At 60.2% G+C, this 7,071-nt stretch overlaps 1 non-coding gene across 1 annotated transcript; it reads left to right on the top strand.

Moving 5' to 3' along the window:
• The first annotated feature begins 5,251 nt into the window (after window positions 1-5,251).
• On the top strand, window positions 5,252-5,405 carry LOC141164938 (5.8S ribosomal RNA). The gene has a single exon (XR_012250984.1). It is a non-coding gene; the product is annotated as a 5.8S ribosomal RNA (ribosomal RNA).
• Window positions 5,406-7,071: the final 1,666 nt, after the last annotated feature.

Below are 7,071 nucleotides of genomic sequence, written 5' to 3'. Positions count from 1 at the left end.
AGGCTGAGGAGAGGCTCCATGAGGGCGGATGCTTTTGTGGCTTCGACCCCAGTGCTGTTGCACATCCAGTACCCCCTCTGCAAGGGCGCCTGTACCCGAGTCGCGCTTCCAGGAATCGTGGGCACGTATCTCCCGACAACAGGGGTTTGCTGCCTCCGTACTTGGGCAAGTCCCTCCACGCACCCCTGCTCTTCCTCCGATCGATATGGCGCAGCGCTCCCCGGTGGGGAGGTGGCACCGCTCGCTCGGCCCGGGCTTTGGAGCCCGCGCCGGCTCAAGGTGAGCGGTCCCCTTCCTCCTCTACCCCCGGGCTTTCGACACCTATCTTTGGGCGCGCACGCCGGCCTCGCCTCCCGTCCGTGGAGGTGGCCGAGCCGTGGGGAGTTTTACCCGACCCAAGCGAAGTCAGCGGTCCGACGACCCGCACGTGCGAACGGCATGGTGCCCACCCACCAAGGCGTGGGGGCCCGTCGTCCGAATCGCTCCCTGTGCGGGGAAGCACAACTATCTCCGAGGGCGGCCCTTTTCTTCCAGATGCATACACGGCCAGCGGAGGCCCGCGCCACCCCTCGTGTCAGAAAGGGCGGCCTCCGCGGCGGTGGCGACAGCGGCGGTGGTGGGTGGCGTCTCCGCGCCACTTCCGAGCTTCGCGCTTTCCAGTCTTTTCCCGGATCCCTATGTCAGTGGGGAGGATGACAGAGGTGTGGAGGCAGGCGAAGGGGGTTCTCACCGTGCAAGGGCGCCTGTACCCGAGTCGTGCTTCCAGGACTCGTGGGCACGTATCTCCCGACGACAGGGGTTTGCAGCTTCCGTACTTGGGCAAGTCCCTCCACGCACCCTTGCTCTTCCTCCGATCGATCTGGCGCAGCACTCCCGGGTGGGGAGGTGGCGCCGCTCGCTCGGCCCGGGCTTTGGAGCCCGCGCCGGCTTAAGGTGAGCGGTCCTCTTCCTCCTCTACCCCTGGGCTTTCGACACCTATCTTTGGGCGCGCACGCCGGCCTCGCCTCCCGTCCGTGGAGGTGGCCGAGCCGTGGGGAGTTTTACCCGACCCGACCCAAGCGAAGTCAGCGGTCCGACGACCCGCACGTGCGAACAGCATGGTGCCCACCCACCAAGGCGTGGGGTCCATCGTCCGAATCGCTCCCTGTGCGGGGAAGCACAACTATCTCCGAGGGCGGCCCTTTTCTTCCAGATGCGTACACGGCCAGCGGAGGCCCGCACCGCCCCTCGTGTCCGAAAGGGCGGACTCCGCGGCGGTGGAGACAGCAGCTTTGGTGGGTGGCGTCTCCGCGCCACTGCCGAGCTTCGCGCTTTCCAGTCTTTTCCCGGATCCCTATGTCAGTGGGGAGGACGACAGAGATGTGGAGGCAGGCGAAGAGGGTTCTCACCGTGCAAGGGCGCCTGTACCCGAGTCGCGCTTCCAGGACTCGTGGGCACGTATCTCCCGACGATAGGGGTTTGCAGCCTCCGTACTTGGGCAAGTCCCTCCACGCACCCCTGCTCTTCCTCCGATCGATCTGGCGCAGCGCTCCCGGGTGGGTAGGTGGCGCCGCTCGCTCGGCCCAGGCTTTGGAGCCCGCGCCGGCTTAAGCTGAGCGGTCCCTTTCCTCCTCTATCCCCGGGCTTTCGACACCTATCTTTGGGCGCGCACGCCGGCCTCGCCTCCCTTCCGTGGAGGTGGCCGAGCCGTGGGGAGTTTTACCCGACCCAAGCGAAGGCAGCGGTCCGACGACCCGCACGTGCGAACGGCATGGTGCCCACCCACCAAGGCGTGGGGGCCCGTCGTCCGAATCGCTCCCTGTGCGGGGAAGCACAACTATCTCCGAGGGCGGCCCTTTTCTTCCAGATGCGTACACGGCCAGCGGAGGCCCGCGCCGCCCCTCGTGTCCAAAAGGGCGGCCTCCGCGGCGGTGGCGACAGCGGCGGTGGTGGGTGGCGTCTCCGCGCCACTGCCGAGCTTCGCGCTTTCCAGTCTTTTCCCGGATCCCTATGTCAGTAAGGAGGACGACAGAGGTGTGGAGGCAGGCGAAGGGGGTTCTCACCGTGCAAGGGCGCCTGTACCCGAGTCGCGCTTCCAGGACTCGTGGGCACGTATCTCCCGACGACAGGGGTTTGCAGCCTCCGTACTTGGGCAAGTCCCTCCACGCACCCCTGCTCTTCCTCCGATCGATCTGGCGCAGCGCTCCCGGGTGGGGAGGTGGCGCCGCTCGCTCAGCCCGGGCTTTGGAGCCCGCGCCGGCTTAAGGTGAGCGGTCCCCTTCCTCCTCTACCCCCGGGCTTTTGACACCTATCTTTGGGCGCGCACGCCGGCCTCCGGTCCGTGGAGGTGGCCGAGTCGTGGGGAGTTTGAGCCGACCCCAGCGAAGGCAGCGGTCCGACGACCCGCACGGGCTAACGGCGGGGTGCCCACCCACCCAGGCGTGGGGGCCCGTCGTCCGAATCGCTCCCTGTGCGGGGATGCACAACGATCTTCTCCGAGGGCGGCCCTTTTCTTCCAGATGTGTACCCGGCCAGCGATAGCGGCGGCGGTGGGTGGCGTCTCCGCGCCACTGCCGAGCTTCGCGATTTCCAGTCTTTTCCCGAGCCCCTACGTCAGTGGGGAGGACGACAGAGGTGTGGAGGCAGGCGAAGGGGGTTATCACCGTGCGGTGTGCACCAGCCCGACCGTCGCCTTTCCCCCTCGACCCTCGTCCTCCCAGGCGGCTCGGCAGGGAGAAGGAGAGAGAGAGCGAGAGAGGGAGAGTGGAAACCCCAGAGCCGAGGGGTTATATGGAGAACGGGAGAAGGAACGAGGGCCAAGAGGTAGGGAGTACCCGCAGGCCTCTCCTCTCCCGAACCTCGACGCGGTCCAGTCGTGATGGGGGGCTACCTGGTTGATCCTGCCAGTAGCATATGCTTGTCTCAAAGATTAAGCCATGCACGTGTAAGTACACACGGACGGTACAGTGAAACTGCGAATGGCTCTTTAAATCAGTTATGATTCCTTTGATCGCTCCAAACCGTTGACTCGGACAACTGTGGTAATTCTAGAGCTAATACGTGCAAACGAGCGCTGGCCGCCAGGGATTCGTGCATTTATCAGACCAAAACCAATCCGGGGTCCCGGGCGCGGCGTCGAGACGGCCTCCGCGGCCTCCCCCCTGCTGCGCTCTCACCGTAAGCTTTGCGACTCTGGATAACCTCGGGCCGATCGCATTTCCCCGTGACGGCGACGATCCATTTGGGTGTCTGCCCTATCAACTTTTGATGGTACTTTCTGTGCCTACCATGGTGACCACGGGTAACGGAGAATCAGGGTTCGATTCCGGAGAGCGAGCCTGAGAAACGGCTACCACATCCAAGGAAGGCAGCAGGCGCGCAAATTACCCACTCCCGACCCGGTGAGGTAGTGACGAAAAATAACAATACAGGACTCTTTCGAGGCTCTGTAATTGGAATGAGTACACTTTAAATCCTTTAACGAGGATCTATTGGAGGGCAAGTCTGGTGCCAGCAGCCGCGGTAATTCCAGCTCCAGTAGTGTACACTAAAGCTGCTGCAGTTAAAAAGCTCGTAGTTGGATCTTGGGATCGAGCTGGCGGTCTGCCGCAAGGCGTGCTACCGCCAGTCCCAGCCCCTTTGCCTTGGGGCGCCTCCCCGATGCTCTTGACTGAGTGTCCCGGGGGCCCGAAGCGTTTACTTTGAAAAAATTAGAGTGTTCAAAGCAGGCAGCCACGCCTGAATACTCCAGCTAGGAATAATGGAATAGGACTCCGGTTCTATTTTGTTGGTTGTCGGAACTGGGGCCATGATTAAGAGGTACGGCCGGCGGCATCCGTATTGCGCCGCTAGAGGTGAAATTCTTGGACCGGCACAAGACGAACCAAAGCGAAAGCATTTGCCAAGAATGTTTTCATTAATCAAGAACGAAAGTCGGAGGTTCGAAGATTATCAGATACCGTCGTAGTTCCGACCATAAATGATGCCAACTGGCGATCCGGCGGCGTCATTCCCATGACCTGCCGAGCAGCGTCCGGGAAACCAAAGTCTTTGGGTTCCGGGGGGAGTATGGTTGCAAAGCTGAAACTTAAAGGAATTGTTTGAAGGGCACCACCAGGAGTGGAGCCTGCGGCTTAATTTGACTCAACACGGGAAACCTCACCCGGCCCGGACACGGAAAGGATTGACAGATTGAAAGCTCTTTCTCGATTCTGTGGGTGGTGGTGCATGGGTGTTCTTAGTTGGTGGAGCGATTTGTCTGGTTAATTCCGATAACGAACGAGACTCCGGCATGCTAACTAGCTACGCGACCCCCCGTGGTCCGCGTCCAGCTTCTTAGAGGGACAAGTGGCGCTCAGCCACGCGAGATCGAGCAATAACAGATCTGTGATGCCCTTAGATGTCCGGGGCTGCACGCGCGCTACACTGAACGGACCAGCGTGTGTCTACCCTTCACCGACAGGTGCGGGTAACCTGCTGAACCCCGCTCGTGATGAGGATTGCAATTCTTCCCCGTGAACGAGGAATTCCCAGTAAGTGCGGGTCATAAGCTCGCATTGATTAAGTCCCTGCCCTTTGTACACACCGTCCGTCGCTACTACCGATTGGATGGTTTAGTGAGGTACTTGGATTGGCCCTGCCGGGGTCCGCCAAGACCCTGGCGGAGAGCCGAGAAGACGATCGAATTTGACTATCTAGAGGAAGTAAAAGTCGTAACAAGGTTTCTGTAGGTGAACCTGCAGAAGGATCATTAAGGCAGCGATGACCGAACCGAGGAGGCGCGGAGCTGGAAGCCGATTTCCCCGACTGCCTCCCCCTGCCCAAAGGGGGTGTGCGGCTGGGATACTTCCGCTCTGCCTGAGCTACCCGCACGCGGAGGGGCGGCGACGGTCCAGCGAGGGTTATCGCCGTGCGGACGACGACGACGGGAGGGTGTGGGGGAGCCCCTCTTGCTCCGTCGTCCCGACGGACGCCTGGCCTCTCGGGGGGATCCTGCCGTGTTCCCCCCGCCCAGGAAAAAACCCACATGAAAGGCCGTCCCGGGTACCGTTCGCCTGTGCGCCCCTATACCCCTCTCCCCGGGGTTGCGGGTCCGGGGGGTAGGTCGAGAAGTCTCGAGCCCTCCGTTGTTCCCCTCCCCGCCGGAGGGAGGGACGGCGGAGGCCGAGCACCCGGGGCAACAAGGCCAAGAAAAATCCTCTATGCACCCCCTCTGTTGCCGTCCGACGTACTGAAAAACCGGGCGCCCCAGAGCGCCCGGACCCAGAAGCGTGACTCTTAACGGTGGATCACTCGGCTCGCGCGTCGATGAAGAATGCAGCTAGCTGCGAGAATTAGTGTGAATTGCAGGACACATTGATCATCAACACTTCGAACGCACCTTGCGGCCCCGGGTTTCTCCCGGGGCTATGCCTGTCTGAGGGTCGCCCCTCCGTCGATCGCCTCCGTGGCGCAGCTGGGGTCCCGTCGCAAGGGATTTTCAGAGGGAGGCCCGAGGCTTCGCACCCCGACGCCCTCTCTCTCTCTCTCTCCCTTACGTCCCCCCAAGGCTAGACCCACCCGCCCGGTTACCCTCCGCCCCGACCCGAAGCGTGCCGTGAGGCTGTCTGTGGAGACACAGGGCTGCCTCCGGAGCTTCCAGGGGTTGGGGGGTAGCCGCCTGGGGCGGCGTGGAAGGGCACGCTCGCAGACCAGACTAAAGACCTCAGATCAGACGTGGCGACCCGCTGAATTTAAGCATATTAATAAGCGGAGGAAAATAAACTAACCAGGATTCCCTCAGTAACGGCAAGTGAAGAGGGAAGAGCCCAGTGCTGAATCCCTGTCCGTCCGGCGGGCGTCGGGAAATGTGGCATACGGGAGACCGGACCACCTCGGCGTCGCTCGGTTGCCCGGGTCCTTCTAATAGTGGCCCCAGCCCGTGGACGGTGGTAGGCCGGTTGGAATAAAAGTGCAGACGAACATTTGAATGACTTTATTATTGGTTGTAATTTTTCTAAGTTTTACACTGGTTTGGTGCACCTAACTGGGATGAGCCGAAAGGTGTTTAAGCCTAGCCTCTCAATAGGCTTCGCTATCGGCCTCATGATTTCCATATTGTCTGCTTGCTGGTTCTCTGAATGACTGGGGGAAGCCAATACAGGTGGCTGACTGTCGTCTCCATCAGTCCGCCTGTCGTCTCCATCAACCTGGCTGTCGTCTCCATCAGCCAGCCTGTCGTCTTCATCAACCTGGCTGTCGTCTCCATCAGCCAGCCTGTCGGCTCCATCAGCCTGGCTGTCATATCCATCAGCCCGCCTGTCGTCTCCATCAACCTGGCTGTCGTCTCCATCAGCCAGCCTGTTGGCTCCATCAGCCTGGCTGTCGTATCCATCAGCCCGCCTGTCGTCTCCATCAACCTGGCTGTCGTCTCCATCAGCCAGCCTTTCGGCTCCATCAGCCTGGCTGTCGTCTCCAACAGCCTGCCCCGAATTTATTACCAATTCATGGGCACGACACATATCCACAAGTGCTTTCTCCTGGTAAACTTTCTCAGCCATACCATTTGTGTGGACCAGATATCGTGCGAATAAGTGTTTTTCGGAATATCGTGAGAGAGTCCACGTTTCACATACACGTCGTACAAAATGGCTGGTGACATGTGGAAGGCTGTAGCTGTGGAGGAAAAACAATCAGTGCCTGTAGCTGCATATGATAATTTACACTGGATATTCTTCCCCCACCTTTCATGATAACGCCGGAGAGCAGCGGATGGGTTCATTACGACCTTCCCGGTACACGTCAGAAAAAAGTTTGTGATTTCTAGGCCAGCAGCAATGACAGGTCTGATATGTTCTGCATAGACTTTGAACCACTGAAAAAGAAAAAAAAACTTAATCTCGAGCCAGAGGGTATACCTCAAACGAGTTTTGCATGGGGACAACAGAGGGGTTTCAACCCCATGTGGAGTCGGGTAGCCCGGGTCCCCTGGCTTGTAGAAACCTTACCGAATGTTATTCCTCTGAAAGCATGAACGATGCTACTTGAGTGGATGCACACTTGTGTGTTTTTACACCGACAATCGTCTTTCGAACACCGCGGTACATGTGATAG

Source organism: Phyllobates terribilis, unplaced genomic scaffold (assembly GCF_046119375.1).
Source record: "Phyllobates terribilis strain yellow unplaced genomic scaffold, ASM4611937v1 Scaffold_10__3_contigs__length_209671492, whole genome shotgun sequence".
NCBI lineage: Eukaryota > Metazoa > Chordata > Amphibia > Anura > Dendrobatidae > Phyllobates > Phyllobates terribilis.
The sequence above is the reverse complement of the archived record's forward strand: the minus strand, read 5'-3'. Positions and strand labels throughout refer to the sequence as shown.